Source organism: Heterocephalus glaber, unplaced genomic scaffold (genome assembly GCF_053883595.1).
Source record: "Heterocephalus glaber isolate CG9 unplaced genomic scaffold, H.glaber_assembly_v1.0 deba00001790, whole genome shotgun sequence".
NCBI lineage: Eukaryota > Metazoa > Chordata > Mammalia > Rodentia > Bathyergidae > Heterocephalus > Heterocephalus glaber.
Window position 1 is genome coordinate 5592416 of NW_028258473.1, and position 22157 is coordinate 5614572.

Sequence of the window (22157 nt, forward strand, 5' to 3'; positions counted from 1 at the left end):
CCCAGTATTAAATTGATATTCTTTATCCACAGTAATATTCTTTCTTGTAACATTAACTTGATCTCATTTCAAAATAACCACTCTCTATTGTTTTAATTACTGTATCAAGGACTCAAAACACCATCAACATTTTTAGAAGGACTTAAAAGGATTAAATGTATAGTTGTACATATCATGCACTAAACTAAAATCAAAATGGATTAAAGATCTAAATATTAAAACAGAAACTCTGAACCAGTTGGAACAGAGGTTAGGTAGAACCCTTGAAGACATTGGTGTAGGAAAAGATTTTATGAACAAAACCTCAGTTGCCCGTGAACTAGCAAAAACAATCAACAAGTGGGATCTCTTCTTATTAAAAGGCTTCTGCACAGCAAGAGAAACCACCAGCAGTGTGAAGAGACAACCCACAATGTGGGAAAAAATCTTCACCTGCTCTTCCTCAGACAAAGGTCTACTATCTCGAATCTATAAAGAACTTAAAAAAGATCAGACCTCCCAAATTTAAAGACCCAATCCAAAAATGGGCATCTGAAATGAACAGACATTTCTCAGACAAGGAAGTAGAAATAGCAAATAAATACATGAAAAAATGCTCAACATCACTGGTCATTTGAGAGATGCAAATGAAAACAACCCTGAGATTCCACCTCACACCAGAAAGAATGGCTGCTATCACGAAATCCACCAATAACAAATGCTGGCAGGGCTGTGGGGAAAGAGGAACCCTGCTCCACTGCTGGTGGGAGTGTCGACTGGTGCAAGCACTGTGGAAATCAGTATGGAGATACCTCAAAGAACTAGGACTGGAAGTCCCATTTGACCCTGCTATTCCATTGCTGGGGATCTTCCCCAAAGAATGAAAAGAATCAAACAACAGTGATATATATGCACTCATGTTCATAGCAGCACAGTTTGTAATAGCTAAAACTTGGAAACAGCCCAAATGCTCATCAACTGGAGACTGGATAAAGAAAATGTGGTTTTTTTATAAAATGGAGTACTACTCAGCCATAAAAAATGAGAAATTAGAGACATTTATAACTAAGTGGATGCATATTGAGGTGATACCCTTAAGTGAAATAAACAGAACACACATGTATAAATACCGAATAGTTTCTCTGGTGTGAGAAACTGAAAGTGTAAATAAGGACTAAATGTATAATAGGTAATGTGAAATAGGAAGAAAAGGTGCAAAGGGGAAGGAAGTGGAAGGGCTAGGGGAAAGGATAGAAAGGAATGGGATTAATATGAGAAAATGGAAAAATGGAAACAAAGTCTTTGTAAATAGGTAGGAATGGAGGGTTGAAGGAGGGCTGGGCAAGGGTGAAAAATAAGAACCAAGAGAGACTATGTAAAGGTGCAAATTTCCAATGATGAATGTCCTTATATTGTATACCTAAAATGTACCAATGATTAGAATGAATAATCGATAATGCGAAATAGGAAGAAAAGGTCCAAAAAAAATGTATAGTTGTACAAATGACTAAGATTCATTATAATGATAGACTACTTATATTGATATAACAAAATGCCTAAAGCCAGGTACTTATGAATAAAATGTTGGCTTATCTCAAAGGAGTGGAGGATGAAAAACCTGTGATGGGATGACTCATCTGTTTGGCCTCTAATGATGGTCTCATAATGGATGGTATCTCAATGGCAGTAGCATGAACAAAAGAGATCAATAGTGAGGGTAGATATCAGAAAGATTAAAGAGTGGGACTTACTCTTTTACTCTGTACTCTTTTGAGGAACTAACTAGGGTCTCACAGAAGAACTCATTTAATCTCCTGCAAGCGTGATGACCTTAATGTTCTAATGTGATGGTTAATCATGAATGTTAACTTCACTGAATTAAGAAGCACCTAGTATATTAGTAAAGTACACTTCTGTATGTGTATGTGCGGATGTTTCCAGAGATGTAGACCAGAAAACTGAAATTAAGACTCACCTTAATTGTAGGTGGCACCATTCAGTAGGCTTGCAGCCTAGAAGGAATGAAAAAGAAAGAAATCAGCCTTCATTTTGAGAAGCTCCATTCTGCTTGAATGGGTGCATGTTTTGCTACTTCCATCACTTGTGGACATCAGCTTCATCAGTCATTCAGTGTGAACTCAAACCAGCAGCCCTCCAGGAAGCTTCCACTCCTTGAGTCTTGGACTGGCACTGTATTCTTGATCTCTCCTCTTTGTGACTTCTAGCTTCATAGATTGAACAGCTACTGGATTCTCTGGTATCCAGCATGAAGATGGCCATTGTGGAATATCTTGCCTCTCGTCCTACAAGCCTATGTAATAAATCAGCTTTCATATATTCTACTTTTCTATTCCTATAGGGATTCCTAACCAGTACACCTAATTACGTAACTAGGACTCACCTGTTAAATGTACTACTACTTCTCAAGATCACCACACTGCAGACCAATTTTCACATGAACCTTTGGGAGATCTTCAAACTATATCCCAACTGCAGTATTCTTCCCCTGACTTCCAAAGTCCATGTCCTTTTGATAATGAAAAATTCAACATCCAGTATCACTCAGCATACAAGTCCAAAGTCTCATCACTCAAAGCAAATTCTCCCCAGCCATGAGCCTGTAAACAACAACAGCAGCACAGTTTTTTACTTCCAAGACACAAAGGTGAGGCAGGGATAGGAAAAACATTTCTATTGCCAAAAGAGAAAAAGGGAAGTAAAAAAGGAGCAATAGGCTCAGAGTAAGACTGAAAACCAGCAAGAAAGACATTAAGTCTTAAAAGCTTCAACTTCAGAATCCTGTGCATATTGTAGTCAAACAGGCATCCCCACCATCTCGGGCAGTTCTGCCCCTATGGCTTTGGTGGCTAAAGCCCATATGGGTATTCTCACTGGCTGGCAGTGCATGATGTCTGCAACTTTCCATAGTGAGCATTGCATGTTGGTGGATGTTTTACTTTTTTGGTGGCTTAAGAGAAGCGATTCCACTTCTGAGGCTCTATAAGCACTCTAGTAGAGAATTTCTGCAACAGCTTTGTCTCTGTGTTAGGCACCTGTATGGACTCCCAGGCCTTTCTGTGAATCAGTGGAATCCATCATGATCCCATTGCTATTGATTCTCCCTGCCTGCAGAATCAGAACCATGTGGATAGCCAGGTCTTCCAATTGGCTCCCTTCACAACAGTGGCATGAGTTATGCCTGGACCTCCTTGAATCATTGCTGAAGCATCCATGGAATAGTTCACTGTAAAATGAAAAGCTGAATTCTAAGAGAGTCCTTGACAACAAAACCAAGGAGACACATCTTGAAACAATTTTGCCTGGGTTTATAACAGGACAGGTGGCCTCAGAGATTTCTGAGAGGCTTTCTGAGTTTCTCTCATTGTTCTGACATAAACTTCTTGGCTTCTTTTTATCTGTGCTAACCTCTTCAGCAGGCAGTTGCTGGACCACATCATTACATGCCTTTTTTCAGTGACTTTTCCTTGAACAGCCTATGAATTTTCCAAGTATTTCTGCTCTTTTTCCATCATTCCTGAATTTCATTGTAAAGTTCACTGAAGGTAGCCAAGAGTCAATCTGAATGCTTTGATATTTAGAAATTTCCTCCACCGAATGTCATAGATTAGTAGTGGTGAACTTATGGCCTGTGTGCTGCAGCAGGCATGCACAGCCCTCTCTGTTGTCATGTGAATCAAATCACCCCAGCAGTTGAGCATTTGATATTCACATTTAATTGCCATGTTGGCACTTTGAGATAAAGGAATGGGTTTTGGATTGCAGTTTGGGCACTCAGTCTCTAAAATGTGTACCGTCACTATCCTAGATCATCAAGTTACATTGGGCTTTCCATAAAGTCCCAGAGCATGGTCACAATGTAGTCAAGCTTTATAAAATGGGGTGCAAGAGTGGCTTTTACTCCAGTTTTCAGTAGGGCTCATTTTCTTTAGTTCCCTTGTTTCCTCCTATTCTGAGCTTTCACACATTTTTCTGCAATGTTCTACATCCAGCATTCTCAGCATTTTTCTAGCCTGCTCATACAAACTCTTCCAATATTTGCTGATTACCAAGTCACAAAGCTATTTCCACATTTTCATTGCAATTACCCCATTCTTTGGTACGAATTTCCTTTATGAGTCCATTTTGCTATTTTGTAACTAAATATTTGAGGTTGGAAAATTTAAAAAGAAATGTATTAGCTTACAGTTTTTGAGTCTAAAATTCATGATTTTTCCATTTATTTTTGGCCTCATATTTTTGTCCTCTTTTGAGCATCTCCTAGAAAATTACATTACAACAGTAGTAGTGTGTGCAAAAGAGATCACATGGAAAGATAGGAAGCCACAGCATTTCATGGTTCAGGCTGGTTCTTTCTATAACAACTCACTTGCAGGAACTGATGAAAGTCTTATGACAACTACATTAATGTATTCTGAGGGTGATGACCTCAGCAACTTAATTATGTCTTACTTAGCCCACCACTTAATAGTTCTACCACTTTTTTTTCTCTTCTTTTTTTATTAATGGTAGATTTTAAAGGTACCATTAAATTTGTACCTTTACATAATCTCTCTTGGTTCTTATTTTTTCCCCATTACCCTGCCATCCCTTCAACCCCTCCATCCCTCCCTATTTACAGACTTTGTTTCCAGTTTTTCATTTTCTCATATTAATTCCATTCCCTTCCTTCCTTTCCCCTACCCCTCTTACTTACCCTTCCCCATTGCCCCTTTTCTTCCTATTTCACATTATCTATTAAACCTTTGAGTCCTTATTTATGCTTTCATTTTCTTACACTAGAGAAACTATTTGGTATTTACAAATGTGTGTCCTATTTATTTCACTTCAGAGTATTGCCTCAATGTGCATCCATTTAGTTATAAATGTCTCTAATTCCTCATTTTTATGGCTGAGTAGTACTCCATTTTATTAAAAAACACATTTTCTTTATCCAGTCTCCAGTTGATGGGCAACTGGGTTGCTTCCAAGTTTTAGCTATCAAAACTATGCTGCTATGAACATGGGTGCACATATGTCACTGTGGTATGATTCTTTTAATTCTTAGGGGAATGTACCCAGCAGGGGAATATCTGGGTCAAATGGGACTTCCAGTCCTAGTTCTTTGAGGTATCTCCATACTGATTTCCACAGTGCTTGCAGCAGTCTACACTCCCACCAGCAATGGAGCAATGTTCCTCTTTCCCCGCAGCTCCACCAGCATTTGTTATTGGTTGATTTCATGATAGCAGCCATTCTTTCTGGTGTGAGGTGGAATCTCAGGGTTGTTTTCATTTGCATCTCTCGAATGACCAGTGATGTTGAACAGTTTTTCATATGCTTATTTGCTATTTTTACTTCTTTGTCTGAGAAATGTCTGTTCATTTCGGATGCCCATTTTTGACTTGGGTCTTTATATTTGAGAGGTCTGATATTTTTAAATTCTTTATAGATTCTAGATAGTAGACCTTTGTCTAAGGCACAGCAGGTGAAAACTATTTTCCCACATTGTGGATTGTCTCTTCTCACTGTTGGTATCTTTTGCTGTGCAGAAGTTTTTTAATAAGAAGAGATCCCACTTGTTGGTTGATTGCGCTAGTTCATGGGCAACTGTGGTTTTGTTCATAAAATCTTTTGATGCTCTTCTCTGTATGCCAGAACTTATGGTGGGGACTGAGGTTACTCAAATGGGAAACTTAAGGTCAATCAGTTTAATTGGATCCCAAAGTGGCAGGGGTGAAGTGGAAGCACTTAACCATCAAGGTGCATACACTTACCATAACAGACAACAGAAGCAGAACAATAATTGGAATGGTTTTACACATGTAAATAGATCTATGGTGTTGACTGATTAGCCAGTGTGCTCTCAAAAGTGAAATAGATGGGAAGGCTATTAAATTTTTACTAGATTAATATAATTGAAGAAAATTTAAGGTCAAATGAACAAAAACTTACCAAAAATTGTAGTAACAGAGAATCATATCTCCTCAACCAGTTCCTAAATTTGAGCCACTTCACAGAATTTAAAAGGGTATCCAAGTCCCCTGGAGGAAGGACTCTTGTGGACCACCAAAACTTTATATGTTTAATCCTTCTGCCATCCTTCCCCAATGTTTCCTAAGGCCTTTTACCATGGTAACTACATTGAGGGAAGGGGAGAGATCAGGCATTTTGAGGAATACTGGACACTGGTTTTGAACTAACACAGATTTCAGTGGATCCAAAATGTCATTGTATCCCTCTGGTAAGAGTAGAGGCCTATGTAGGTCAGGTGACAAATGGAGTTTTAGCAAAGGTCCAACTCACAGTGGGTCCAGTAGGTCCTCAAATCCATCTTGTAGTCACTTTTTTTGTTCCACAATGTATAATTGTGATGGATATACTTAGTACTTGACAGTCCTCACATTGGTTCCTTCACCCATAGTGTAAGGGCTATTATGGTTGGAAAGGCCAAATGTAAATTATTAGAGTTGCCTTTATCTGGTAAAATAGTAAACCAAGAACAATATCACATCCCTAGAAGGAGAGCAGAGATTAGTGTAACTATCAAGGACCTCAAGGATGCAGGTGTGGTGGTTCTCACCACATCTCCATTTAATCCTCCCACTTGGCCTTGGCAGAAGATGGACAGATCTTGGAGAATGACAGTGGATTTGTGTAAATTGAATCAAATGGTGATTTCAATTGCAGCTGCTGAATCAGATGTGGTTTCCTTGCTTGAGCAGATTGACACATCTCCTGGTATTTGGTATGCAGCTATTGATTTGGCCAATGCCTTCTTTTCCATATCTATCCACAAGACCCATCAGAAACAATTGCTTTCAGCTGGCAATGTCAGCAGTACACCATCACTGTCTTTCTTCAGGGTTATATTAACTCTGAAGCCCTGCATCACAACTTAGCTCACAGAGACCTTGATCACTTTTCTCTCCCACAAGTTATCACACCAGTCCATTATATTGATGATATTATGCTAACTGTACAAAGTGACTAGGAGGTAGAAACCACTCTAGATTTGTTGGTAAAGCATTTGTGAGCCAGAGGATGGGAAATAAAACCAACTAAAATTCAAGGTCCTTCTATCTCTGAAATTTCTAATAGTCCAGTGGTGTGGGGCATATAGAGATATCCTTTCTAAGGTGAAATATAAGTTGTTGCATCTGGCTCCCCTTAAAACGAAAAAGAGGCACAATGCCTATATTTGGAATTTGGAGGCAACACATTCCTCAGTTAGGTGTTTTGCTTTGGCCCATTTATCAAGTGAATCAGGAAGCTGGTAGGATGAGTGTAGCCCAAAACAAGAGAAAGCTCTGCAATAAGTCCAGGTTGCTGTGCAGGCTGCTCTGCCACTGTTGTGAGATCCAGTGGTACTTACAGCAGTACAGATATTGCTGGTACTCCAAAAAATCCAATGGTACTTGAAATGTCAGAAGCAGGTAGGGATGCTGTTTGGAGTCTCTGTCAGGCCTCCACAGCAGCAGAGGCCTTTAGGATTTTGGAGCAAGGCTTTGCCATCATATGTAGAAAACTACTCTCCCCTTGAAAATCAATTCCTGGCCTGCTACTGGGCCTTAGTAGATACTGAATGCTTGACCATGGGATAACAGGTTACCATGGAACCAGAGTTTCCCATCATAAACTGGGTATTATCCAATCAACTGAGTCATAAAGTTGTACATACACAGCAATAATCAATAATTAAATTGGAATTGGTATATCCATGATGGAACCAGAGCAGGTCTAGAGGGCAAAGTTGATTGCATGACCAGGATATGATCATGGATAGACCTCTCAATATGGTAAGGGATGTAAAGTTATATGTATCTTATGTAAATGCTCACCAAAAAGTGACCTCAGTAGAAGGAGTCTTGAACAATCAAATGGATAGGATGACCCATTCTGTAGATAGCAGTCAACCTCTTTCTCCAGTCACCCCTGTCATTGCCCAGTGGGCTCATGAACAGAGTGGCTATGGTGGCAGGGATGGAGGTTATGAATGGCTCAACAACATAGACTCCCACTCATCAAGGATGATCTGACTACAATCACTGCTTGATGCCCAACATACCAGCATCAGAGAAAAATGCTGAGTCCCTGATATGGCACCACTCCCCAGGATGATCAGCCTGTGACCTGGTGGCAAGTTGATTATATTGGCCTGCTTCCATTACGGAAAGGATATCACCTGGTCATTACTGGCATAGACACTTTATTCTGGCTATGGATTTGCCTTCCCTGCACATAATGCTTCTGTCAAAACTATCATCTGTGGACTTACAGAATGCCTTATCTATGATTATGGAATTCCACACAACATTGCCTCAGACCAAGGCATACATTTTATGCCAATAAAAGTGAGGCAATGTGCTCATGCTCATGGAATTCACAAGTTTTACTATGTTCCTCACCATCTGGAAGCAGTTGGATTAATAGTAAGCTGGAATGGCCTATTAAAGACAGTCACCATGCCAGTCAGTGGCAACAGTTAGCAGGACTGTGGTAAGGTTCTTCAAAATTCTGTATATGCTTTGAATCAGTGTCCACTGTATGATACTATGCCTCCCATAACCAGGATTCATGGATTTAGGAATCAAGGGTAGGAAGTGGGAATGGAACCATTCAATACTACTCCTAGTGATCCACTAGCAAAATTTTTGCTTCCTATTTCTTTGGCCTTATGCTCTGCTGGCCTAGAACTCTTAGTTTCTGTGGGGGGGATGCTTGTACCAGGAAGCACAATGATTCCATTGAACTTTAAGTTAAAACTTTACTCCTGGTCATTTTGGTCCCCTTATGCCTCTAAATAAACAAGCTAAAGAGGGAATTACAGTGCTGGCAGGAGTGACTGAGTTAGACTATCAAGGAGAAATTAGACTATGAGTTCACAGTGGAGGAAAGAAAGAATATACTTGGAGTGCAGGAGATCCATCAGGGCATCTCTTAATATTACCATGAGCTGTTATAAAGGTCAGTGTGAAAATATAAGAACCCAATCCTGAAAAATGGCCCAGAACCTTCAGGAATGAAGGTATGGGTTGTCCTAACAGGGAGAGAACCAAGATCTGCTGAGGTACTTTTTGAAGGACAAGGGAATACAGAATGGGTAGTAGAAGAACGTAGTTCTAAATAGCAGCTAAGACACCATTATCAGTTACAGAAATAAGGACTGCAGTCGTAATAGAACTTTCTCAGTATGCTTCTTATGTAATATAATGTTGATAGACTTAAATTTTGGTTCTTTAGTATTGTTAAACCTATGTTATAATGTTTAAGGTTTGAAATGTTAGGAGTAAACATTGACACCAATGAAAACTTGCCTTCTATTATGAAAATTAGTGCATTTCTGTTTGTACACCGCATGGTTGCAACACGTTATATGTAATTATGAACTTGTCTTTATACAGTATCTGAAGACTATGATTTAAGGAAATGTGCCTGGTTGTCAAGTTGACAAGGGGTGGTTTGTGATAGTTAACTGTTGTGTAAACTTGAGCAAGAAATGCCCAAACTAATTGGATTAGCATATCTCTGAATGTGGCTGAATGGATTCACTGAAGAAAGAAGACCCATCCTGGGTGTGAGTGGCACCAATAGGCTTGTCATCTGAATGGAATAAAAGGTGGTATGAAGAAGGAAGCCTTGCTTCTTTTTCTTTGGTGAAGCTGCAGTCTTCACCTTCATCTTGGATGTCATTTCTTGGCTTCCAAAAGTTTCTTCAGCCTTCCAGCTCAGACTCTTTAGCCTTTCATCACACATCTTCGGCCTCCTGATATGAACTTGCACAGAACACTACAGTGAATTCCAGGTCTTTGACCTGTGACTAGACCCTTCTGATCTCCAGTGCACAGACAACCCTTTTAAACTCTTTCACACTTGACTCTGCAAGCAGACATTGTAAGCCTACCTTGTAAATCCTTATATATTTATATATCTTTTATTAAATCTATTTCTTTAGTGAGCACTAACTGACACACCTGCTGAGGACACTCCTGAAATCCAAGTTCCCAAAAGCCAATGAAGGAAATATTTTCAAGAATTCTTATAAAACTGAACAGTATAAAATTGGCTATACTAACACATTTTTGCAGAGTAATATAATTATCTTCTCTTTTGATGGTCCTGGAAATTAAACCAAGGGCCTCACCCATGCAAAGGAACTATTTGTCCCACCTCTTATTTTTTCCACTTTTCTTCTTTATTATATTCTTTTGGGTTACATTTTCTTCATGATTACACTTTATCTCCTTTGTGGGATTATTAGCTAAAATTCTGTCGTGTATTTGTGTGTGTGTTTAATGCTTTATTTAGGGTTTATGAAATATATATTTAACTTTTAACAGTATAGTTTCAAATGCTTTTGTACCACTTCACATACCACATAACCTTAGAAAATTGCATGTATATTTCTTCCCCTCACAACTTTCTACTATTTGAATAATTCTACATGTTAAAAACTGCAGAACATATTGTTTAATTTTTCATTAAATAATTATATTTTAAAGAGATCTATACAATGATAAAATAAATCTTGTATTTATGTGCATAACTGACAATGCTGATGGTCTTCATTTGTTTGTGTACATCCACATTTCCATGTGATATCATTTTACTTACACCTTAAGAAATTTCTTCAAAATTTTTGTACTGTGGGTTTGATATTTAAGAATTCATTTACCTTATGTATATCTGAAGAAGTATCACCTTTATTTTTGAAAGATGATTTTGCTGGGTATAAAATTTAAAATCAGCAGTTCAGTTTGTATAGCACTTTCAAGATGTTTGTCCAAAATTTTTTTGCTTGCATTGTTTCTTCTAAATAGTCTCCTATCATTCTTTGTACTTTTGTATTCAGGTCGTCCTTTGTATTTACTTGCTTTAAGAGTTTCTATTGCTAGCGTTAAAGAAATTTTATTATAATGAGCCATATTGTAATGTTATTCATGTTTCTTGTGCTTAAATTCCATTGAGCCTCTTGGACTTATGGGTGTATTATTTTTAGGAATTATGAAACATTTTGATCAGGTTTTCAAACAGATTTTTGGTCTATCTTTACTCTCCTCCAATTTCCATATCTTATTGGGTTCTAATTACATGTACATTAGCCAACCTGAAATTGTCTCATGGATCACTGATACTCTTTTTCTCTTCAATCCTTTCCCTCTCTGTGTTTAATTTTGGATAGTTTACATTATTGTATCTTCATATCTACTACTATTTTCTTCTGTAATTTCTAATTGGTTCATGTCATGCAGCCTATTTTTGTCTCAGATGTTTTAGTCTTCAACTCTAGAAAATTAATTTCAGTCACTGTTTCATGTGTACTCATTGTGTTCTATATGTTTTCTATTACTTTTTATTACAATGTCACAGAGATAAATGTTGTAATAACCTTGTATACTAGCTGTATCATTCTTGTAAATTCTGTGTAAATTCTAATGAATGTACTCCACATTATATAAATTTTACCTTCTTTGTAAGATTTTTAATTTTATGAATTTTAATTATTTGTTCTTTATATCTTATATTTTTATAGTCTTGATTTTTATTTAGAAATATTTTGTTACCTGGAAATCCATATACCTTCAAGTCTCAATTTTAACATTATTGGGAAGTACCAGAGCATCACTTAGCCTATAGTTAACTTTTCCCCATAAAGTGGATAATATTTTTTATTATCCTACATAATGCCTTGCATGCTTTATGGATTTCTGCTGTAACTGGTGGAAGAAAGAGCACCTCCATGAACAGTGTAAACCCCAGTGTCAATTTTTCTCATCTTGGGTGGCTTTTTTCTTAATTTTTCAGTTTTTTATATTCTTGCACAGATTAGTACTCTGCTAAATACTAGGAGACCCCATGTGAGTTCTTAATTCTCCACAGATTTAAGTTAAGCAAACATTCTGTTCTCAACAAGTACAATAGAATCCCCAATGTTAGAATTGCAACAATCTTAAAGATAATCTAATTTAGTGTTATTATTTTGCAGACAGAAAAACTAAGTCAGAGTGGTTAAATTCTCTGATGCAGTTCAATCATATATTGCTTGGAAGATCTAGAAAAAAAAGGACAGATTTCTCAAATCTTAGCACGATGTTGGGTTAACTAATATCAACCATTCTTTGTCCAAGATATTTTTAAAATTCACCCTTTTCCAAATTCAAATTCTTCTTTAAAGGCAGATAAAAGGCTTTCTTATAAAAGTATCACCACTGAAGGCCCAGGAGGTTTCTCACAGGAATATATACTTGGGATATCTTGAATTGCATATAAAAATTCACGCAAGTATGCATGTGGGTAGAAACTGTTCAGGTAAATACCTACAGAGGAAGCAGTATTTGCAAAAGAATTGTTACCTGAAGCTACATAATGAATTTTGGAAATTATAAGTTCCTTCATATTGAGTGGGCAGATACCTATGCTTAGAAGCTTGAATTTTAGTCTATAAGAAAAATGACTGAGTGAATAATGGCAATAATTTAGCTAGATTTTGTGGACTTTAATAAAATGGAAGAATAGGAAATTTCAAATCTCATCTCTCAAAAATATCAATTTCGGTAATCACTTATAGAAGAAAGTACATTTGTGGGACAGAGAGTATTCAGCTTAGAGGACCCAGCACCTTACTGGAGCAAAATATCTGGGTACAGAGACATTGAAGAGGGTGATAAGAACACTTGGACCTTACTCTCATAAACTTTCCCCAAAGAAAACATAGCTCAGTGGTGAGGGAGATCTCTTTGATCTGAAATTCCTCCCATGAGAAAACAGAATGTACCGTCTATGTTTTGCAGCCATATAAACGGCCCCAACTCTTTCTTCACCCATGTATGACATTAAAGAGATCAGCACAGCTGAGTATGCTGGAGGCTGCTAGGAGTAGAGAAATAAAGCAGAGGTCCCCACAATAAGAACACAGAGCTCAAAATAGAGCCACTGTCTCTACCAACCACTGTGTGGGCTCTGCCAAGATGCTTATTTATTAACCTCAGAGGGTGTATGATGTGTGAACATATCCAACTAGCCTATGCATGCGTCCAGTGCCCCATGTATACCACTGAGCACATGAGCCACTCTGAATGGATAATAAACTGATGCTCATTGATGGGTAGCTTGAATGTTCTGGACAGGAAAAAAGTGCTTGATTTTAAATAGCTAAGGGCACTTCTCTAAGGAAAATCAACAGGAAGATTTAAGAACCTAGCATAACTTTATGGGATCAAGAGAAGGCATATAATCATAAACATTTCAATTCTCAAAGAGAGAACAAGAATACAGGAGTCACTATATCCATAAGAAAAGTTTGAAAAACCTACTGAATTCCTTGCCAGGATGACTGGTGAAGATCACTTTTTCCAGTGGATAGTAAGTAATGAGTTGAGAAGGTAATTGTTTCTTCAAATTTGAAAACAACACAAGATTTCAAGAAATATAAAAACTCAAGAAAATTTGACACCACAAGGAACACAATGATATATATTTAAATTACCTCAGCAAATGGAGATCTATGAGTTGTTTGACATGTTTCTCTTCATTGTCAGAACTGATAGACTCCAAAACACAAAGTTAAAATTCAAGTTATATAGCATCTGCCATTACCTACAACAGCAAGAGCTCACCCGCTGGGCAAAAGGCACTATAGAGGATCACCACCATCCTTACATGCCAGAACAGTTACTCATCAGCAAAATGGACATCAAAGAATGTAGCAGAAATTTTTCTTCTTTTCTTTCTACTTTACTCTTTCAATGTTTAAAGAAAATGGTTAGAGAGGCCCACCTGGACACCATCAGTAAGGACACAAAGGCCCTAGCCAGAAGCCTACCCAGACAACAGTGTTGTGGGCACACAGGACCCAGCCACAAGCCTGCCCAGATATTGTAGGTAAGTGCACCCAACTATATAAAACAAATACTAATGGACATAAAAAATTATATAAGCACTAATACAATAGTAGTGGGAGACCTCAATATCCCACTGTCATAAACAGATTGATCAACTAGACAGAAAATAAACAATGAAATACTATAACTCAAACTCTTGAACAAATGTACTTAACAGATAATTACAGAGTGGCCCACCCCTCAAAATCAGAATACATGTTCTTTTCAGCTGCACACAGGTTGTTCTCCAAAATAGACCACATACTTGCTCATAGAATATGTTTAAATAAGTACAAAAGAATTGAAGTTATCTCCTGTATGTTATCAGATCATAGTGTGAATGAATTGGAGATCAATAGCAAAAGAAACCACAAGAACTTCATAAACACATGGAAATTGAACAACACACACTGGAATAACCAATAGGTCACAGCAGAAATTAAAGGAGAAATTAGACAGTTTCTACAATTAAATTACAATACAAATACAACATACTAGAATTTATGGGACACAATGAAAGCAGTCTTATGAGGGAAATACATAGCCATGAATACTCATATTAGGAAAACAGAGCAAGCTCAAATAAACAATCTAATGCTGAACCTCAAGCTTCTCTAAAAAGAAGAGCAAGACAAATCCAAAACTTGCAGAAGGGAGGAAATTATGAAGAGCAGAGCAGAAATCAATGAAATCAAGACTAAGAAAATGATACCAAAAATCAATGAAGTGAAGAGTTGGTTCTTTGAAAAAATAAACAAAATTGACAAACCCTTAGCCAACCTTATCAAAAAAAAAAGGAAAGAAGGCCAGGATTTAGCTCAGTGGTTCCATCGCCTGCCTCGCAAGTGGAAGGACCCAAGTTTGATCCCCGGTACAAATAAAAAAAAAAAAGGAAAGAAAAATCTCAAATCTATGCAATTAGTAATGAAAAGGGTGAAATTATGACAGATCCAGCAGAAATCCAGAGGATCATCAATATCTACTTTGAGAACCTGTAGGCCAATAAGATGGAAAACAACAAATGGACAGAGTTTGAGATACACATGAATACCCAAGTGAAACAGAGAACTATAGGCCAATCTCCCTAATGAACATAGATGCAAAAATCCTCAATAAGATACTGGCAAATAGAATGCAGAAGCTCATCAAGAAGATCATATACCCTGACCAAGTGGGATTCATCCCAGGGATGCAGGGATGGTTCAACATATGCAAATCAATAAATGTAATACTCTCTACTAATAAGACCAAGACAAAAACCATATGATCATCTCAATAAATGGAGAAAAAGCATTTGACAAAATCCCACACCAATTAAAGATAAAAACCATATAGAAAACTGGAATAAATGGTCTTTACCTCAACCTGATAATACCCATGCATGAAAAACCAACAGCAAACATCATACTAAGTGGTCAAAACCTGAAATTTTTCACACTAAAATCAGAAACAAGAGAAAGATGTCCATTATCACCAATTCTGTTCAATATAGTTCTTGAAACATTAGCCACTGCAATTAGAGAAGAGAAAAAAAAATAAAAAGAATAAATATAGAAAAAGAAGAAGTGAATCTGTCATTATTTGCAGATGACATGATGGTCTATATAGAAGACCCCAAGAACTCCATCCAAAGTCTTTTAGACTTAATAATCAAATTCAGTAGAGTAGCTGGATAGAAGGTCAAAACTCTAAAATTAATAGCCTTCCTGTATACAAACAATAGACCTTTTGAAAGATGAACTGGAGAAACAACTACATTCACAATGGTACCCCAAAAAAATGAATTACCCAGGAATCAGTCTAATGAAAGTAATCGAAGACCTCTACTCTCAAAACTATGGCAGTCTGAAAAAATATATTAAAGAGGACACCAGAAAAAGAAAAGACATCCCTTGCTCCTCAGTAGGAAGAACCAATGTAGTGAAAATGGTCAAAATTCTAAAACTGGTATATAGATTCAGTGCAATCCCAATTGAAATTCCAACAGCATATTTCAGAAAACTTGACAAAACATTCCAAAAATTCATTTGGAACCAGAAGAGACCTAGAATGGCAAAAGCAATTCTAAGTAACAAAGACAAGGTAGGGGGTATCACAATCCCCAACTTGAAATTATACTACAAAGCTAATGTGATAAAGACAGCATGGTACTGGTAAAGAAACAGACCTGAGGATTAGTGGAATATATTAGAAGATGCAGAAACAATGCCAGACATACTCAGCCACCTCATCTTTGACAAAGGAGCCAAGCACCCTCAGTGGATGAAAGATAGCCTCTTTAATAAATGGTGGTGGAAAAATTGGGTTTCAACTTGCCAGAGATTAAAACTAGACCTATATCTCTCACCATACACTAAGCTAAAATCAAAATGGATCAAAGATCTCAATCTTAAAACAGAAACACTAAACTGCTTGGAAGAGGGGTTAGTTAGACCTCTTGAAAATTTTGGCATAGGAAAAGACTTCATGAACAAAACCTCAGTTGCACATGAACTAGCACAAAGAGTTAATAACTGGGATCTCATCTTATTAAAAAGCTTCTGCACAGCAAGAGAACCACCAGCAGCGTGAAGAGACAACTCACAATGTGGGAACAAATTTTTACCAGTTGTTACTCAGACACTAATATATAAAGAACTTACAAAAATCAGACGTCCCAAATTTAAAGACCCAATTCAAAAATGGGCTTCTCAAATGAACTGACAATTCTTAGACAAAGAAATAGGAACAGCAAATATACATATGAAAAAATCTTCAACATCACTGGTCATTCAAGAGATGCAAATGAAAACAACACTGAGATTCCACTTCACCCAAGAAAGAATGGCTGCTATCAAGAAATCAACGAATATCCAATTCTGTTGAGGTTGTGGGGGAAAAGGAACTCTTGTCCACTGTTGGTGGGAGTGTAGACTAGTGCAACCACTATGGGAATCAGTATGGAGATACCTCAGAAACTTAGGATTATCACTATATTGGTTCTTCCTACCCAGGAACAAGGGATATCTTTCCATTTTCTTATATCCTCTTCAGTTTCCTTCTTCAGAGTGCTGTAGCTTTCAGTGTAGAGGTCTTTTGCTTCCTTTGTTAGGTTGATTCCTAGACATTTCATTTTTTTAGATGCTATTGTAAAAGGAATTATTTCCCGAATTTCTCTCTCAATGGGTCTGTTATTTGCATATAAAAAGGCTATTGTTTTTTTGAGTGTTGACCTTGTATTCAGCTACTCTACTGAATCTGTCAATTAGGTCTAGAAGACTTTTGACTGAGTTTTTGGGGTCTTCTATGTAAAGTATCATCATCAGCAAATAATGATAGTTTAACTTCTTCCTTTCCTATCTTTATTCCTTTTATTTCTTTCTCTTGTCTAATTGCTATGGCTAATGTTTCCAGAACAATATTGAACAGGAGTGGTGATAGTGGGCATCCTTGTCTTCTTCCTGATTTTAGAGTGAAAGTTTTCAGTTTTGGGCCATTTAGTATGAGGTTGACTGTTGGATTTTCATAGATAGCCTTAATCAGGTGGAGATAAAGAACTCCTATTCCAATTTTCTGTAGCGTTTTTATCATGAATGGGTGTTGGATTTTGTCAAATGCTTTTTCTGCATGTATTGAGATGGTCATGTGTTTTTTGTCCTTGACTCTGTTAATATAGTGTATTACATTTATTGATTTACGGATGTTGAACCATCCTTGCATCCCTGAGATAAATCCGACTTGGTCAGGGTGTATGATCTTCTTGATGACACTCTGTATTCTGTTTGCCAGTATCTTGCTGAGGATTTTTGCATCTATGTTCATTAGGGAGATTGGTCTGTAGTTCTCTTTTTGGGTTGGGTCTTTCCCTAGTTTTGGAATCAAAGTAACACTTGCTTCCAGGAATGAATTTGGAAGTCTTGCTTCCCTTTCAATTTCCTTGATGAGTTTAAAGAGTAATGGCATTAGTTCTTCTTTAAATAGTGAAAATGGCCATACTTCCAAAACTACTATATAGATTCAATGCAATGCCAATTGAAATTCCAACAATATACTTCACAGAACTAGAGAAAACAATACAAAAATTCATTTGGAAACAGAAGAAACCTAGAATAGCAAAAACAATTCTAGGCAACAGAGACATGGCTGGGGGCATCAAAATCCCCAACTTGAAACTATACTACAAAACTACTGTGATAAAAACAGCATGGTACTGGCAAAGAAACAGACCTGAAGATCAGTGGAATAGATTAGAAGATGCAGAAACAACTCCAGACATACTCAGTCACCTCATCTTTGACAAAGGAGCCAACAACCCTCCTTGGAGGAAAGGTAGCCTATTTAATAAATGGTGCTGGGAAAACTGGATTTCAACCTGTCAGAGATTTAAACTAGACCCATACCTATTACCACACACTAAACTAAGATTGAAGTGGATTAAAGATCTAAATATTAAGTCAGAAACAGTAAACTTGCTGGAAGATAAGTTAGGTAGAACTCTTGATGACATTGGCATAGGAAAAGACTTTATGAACAAATCTTCAGTAGCACAGGAGCTAGCACAAACAATCAACAACTGGGATCTCATCATATTAAAAAGCTTCTGCACTGCAAGAGAAACTACCAACAGAGCTAAGAGACAACCTGCAATGTGGGAAGAAATATTTAGCAGCTGTAGCTCAGACAAAGGTCTACTATCAAGAATATATAAAGAACTGAAAAAAATCAGACCCCCCAAATTCAAAGACCCAACTCAAAAATGGGCATCCGAAATGAACAGACATTTCTCAGACAAAGAAGTAAAAACAGCAAGTAAATATATGAAAAAATGTTCAACATCACTGGTCATTCGAGAGATGCAGATGAAAACAACACTGAGATTCCACTTCACCCCACAAAGAATGGCTGCTGTCAAGAAATCAACCTATAACAAATGCTGGCAGGGGTGTGGAGAGAAAGGAACCCTTCTCCATTGTTGGTGGGAATGTAGTGCAACCACTGTGGAAATCAGTATGGAGATACCTCAAAGAACTAGGACTACAGGTCCCATTTGACCCAGCTATTCCCCTCCTGGGAATCTTCCCCAAAGAATTAAAAGAATCATACCACAGCAATACATGTGCACCTATGTTTATAGCGACACGGTTTGTAATAGCTAAAGCTTGGAAACAGCCCAAGTGCCCATCGACTGGAAACTGGATAAAGAAGATGTGGTTTTTTTTTTTTATAAAAGGGAGTACTCCTCAGCCATAAAGAATGAGAAACTAGAGACATTTATAGCTAAATGGATGCATATTGCGGCCATACTCTTCAGTGAAATAAATAGGACACACATGTGTAAATACCGAATAGTTTCTCTAGTGTGAGAAATTGAAAGTGTAAATAAGGATGAAAATGATTAAAATCAATAATTGATAATTTGAAATAAGAAAAGTTCCAAGGGTTTGGGGATGCTGGAAGGGAAAGGGGAAAGGGAAGATGGGAAAGAAAAAATTATGAGAAAAAAATGGAATCAAACTCTGTGTAAATAGGAGAGGGTGGAGGTGGTGAAGGGTGCACAGGTAATGGGAGAAAAAATAAAAGCTAAGATGCATAAAAAGCCCTTAGGTTTAGAGGTCTCATTTTACCCAGCTATTCCCCTTCTGTATATTTTCCCAAAAGAATTAAAAGAATCATACCAGAGTGATATATGTGCCCCCATGTTTATAGTGGCACAGTTTGTAATAACTAACATTGGAAACAGCCCAGTTGCCCATCAACTGGTGCCTGGATAAAGATGTGGTTTTTTTCTGTTTTGTTTTGTTTTGTTTTTAATAAAATGGAGTACTACTCAACAATAAAGAATGAGAAACTAGAGACATTTATAGCTAAATGGATGCACATTGAGGTCATACTCTTAATTGAAATAAATAGGATACACATGTGTAAATACTGAATAGTATCTCTGCTGTGAGAAACTGAAAGTGTAAATGAGCATAAAAATGTATTGTAGATATTGTGAAATAAGAAGAAAAGTTCCAAAGGGGAAACAAAAGTGGGAGTAGCAGGGGAAAGTAAAGAAGGGAAAGGAATAAATATGAGAAAAGGAAAAAACAGACATAAAGTCTTCATAAGTAGGAGGAGTGGAAGTGTTGAAGGGAGGGCAGTGGAATGGGGAAAAGCACAAAACAAAATAAACAAACCAAAACCGAAAATGGATATATGCACAGAACACTGTGCAGTTTGAAACTTGTTCTTGTTGGACTTTTAATAAGCATTTGTATCTCAGAACTTCAACAATTTTGGTGGTTTCTGCATGGACTGTGTGAAAGAAGATGCCTTGCATACTTGCTACACTGCATCATCATCATACTGAAACTGTGAAATGAAAAGGATTATTGTACGTTGAAATGTTTCAGTGTATCTGAAAGCAAAAGATGGTACACATTGTTGATGGTCTTCCCATTTGTGCTGGTACTTGCCTCTTTGATATATGTCATTAGTAGTTGGAGGGTGAGAACTGAATATAAGAGTCATAAATAACATTTTAAAAATTTAATACTTTTGCAGTAATAATCTTTGTTTGTTCAGAGCAATATCAGCTTCATTGTAATGATCAGAAGTGGTTATTTTTTAAAATGTACAACCATGGGAAAGAAATCTTAAAAAAAGCATCTCATTGTAGTCATTCTTGCCTCATATTTTACTGTGGCATGCTTTTTTCTAGAAACTAAGTAGCATTTCTGTACACTTACAAGAAACTACTCAAAAAAGAAATTAAGAAAATAAATGCAACTATAATAGGTATAAAAATAAAAAGCAAATAAATTTAACCAGTGAGGTGAAAGATTTCTACACTGGCAACAATAAAGCATTGATGAAACAAATTGAAGACAAAACTAAAAAGATATATCTCATTTTTTTGGATTGGGAGAATCAATAATCTTTAAATATTCATGTCATCCAAACTAATTTACAGATTCATTGTAGTCTCTTATCAAAATTCCAAAGGCAATTTTCATAAAATTGAAAATCCTAAAATTCATATGAAACTATAAAAGGCCTCAAATACTCAAAACAATCCTGAGCAAAAAGAACAAAGAGGGAGTACTACAATCACAGATTTTAAAATCTACTATAAAGCTATCGTAATAAAAATAGCTGGCTACTGGATTAAATAAAACATATTGAGCAACAGAAGAGTACCCAAGAATGCATCCATATATTTACATCTAATTGATTATTCACAATGGCAAGAATGCAAAATGGGGAAAGACAAGTCTCTTTTAAAAATGGTGGTGGGAAAATTGAATGTCCATATGTAAAAGAATAAAAGGAAATCTTCATCTCATGCTACATATAAAAATCAACTCAAAAATGGAACAGATTTAAATATAAAGTTTGATCTCTGCATCTCTTCTCCTAGCCACTATGTATGAAGACTCACAAAGTTAACACTCCATACATTTTCAGAAGCTGGACAGAGCTTATGAATGTTCACAACATAACCAAAATCAGCCAGCTGGGAAATTGGATCCTTGTCTCTTTGAAGCAAGAAATTCAAGGGGAAGATCTCAGGCTAATTGCAATCCCACCTCAAGTTCCATTGCAAAGAAACACTGGAGAAGAATTTCCTACAGTTATTCAAACTTCTCTTTCAGTAACATGAAATCTTGTGGCCTGTTCCAGGTAGAAATAACATGGAGGTGAGGGTCACTTTCCTACTTATGTTGTCTGGGGGAGGGACTGATAGCAATATGGAATTTTTAGCTCTACAATTCAAATAACCTGTGAAAGTGTTGATTCTCCTATGAAGAGCATTCCTTTGCAAAGTAGAAGATGGAGAAGATAGGCCATAGAACCATTCCTGGTCAGTGAAACTCATGCTGTCAGTAAATATAGGAAACCTGTATGAAGTGTAGAAAATTCAGAATTCATTATGTGTGGAGTATGGCCTAAGAATCGACATTTAATAAGCAGCCCAGGTGACTAAGGTGCAGGTAGTCCCTGGATCATAGTTAGAAATGCTGCCTAAGTAAGACAAGAGACACATATTTAGCCAAATGAACTAGCATCTTAAAATCTCTTCATGAGCACCATCTTTTAATGAGATTTTCATATAATAAAAACTCCTTTGTACTTAAAAAATATATAAAATCTGGTATATGAGCACAATGTACTACTATTGAGGGTTTAAAATTAAGGAAATTCTGTCACTTGCCACAACATGGATGAACTTAGATGATATTATGTTAAAAAGAAATAATCCAAGAAAATAAATACTATGATTTCAATTATACATAGAATCAAAAAGTCAAACTCATAGAACTAATGGGGAGATCTGTG

General features: G+C 36.8%; 1 protein-coding gene and 1 pseudogene across 19 annotated transcripts in view; one reads left to right on the top strand and one right to left on the bottom strand.

Moving 5' to 3' along the window:
* Zc3h12b (zinc finger CCCH-type containing 12B) overlaps positions 1 to 17576 on the bottom strand; it is a 224594-nt gene extending 207018 nt beyond the window's left edge. For 14 of the 19 annotated variants that reach the window (XM_087203237.1, XM_087203236.1, XM_087203234.1 and 11 more), the window contains exon 1: positions 1955 to 15609. The gene's annotated coding sequence lies outside the window, so the exon portion shown is untranslated. Of the gene's footprint in view, positions 1 to 1954 lie in introns of all 19 variants that reach the window. The other 5 variants (XM_087203230.1, XM_087203231.1, XM_087203222.1 and 2 more) reach the window with 3 other exon arrangements.
* On the top strand, positions 7759 to 9154 carry LOC147820873 (uncharacterized; annotated as a pseudogene).
* Positions 17577 to 22157: the final 4581 nt, after the last annotated feature.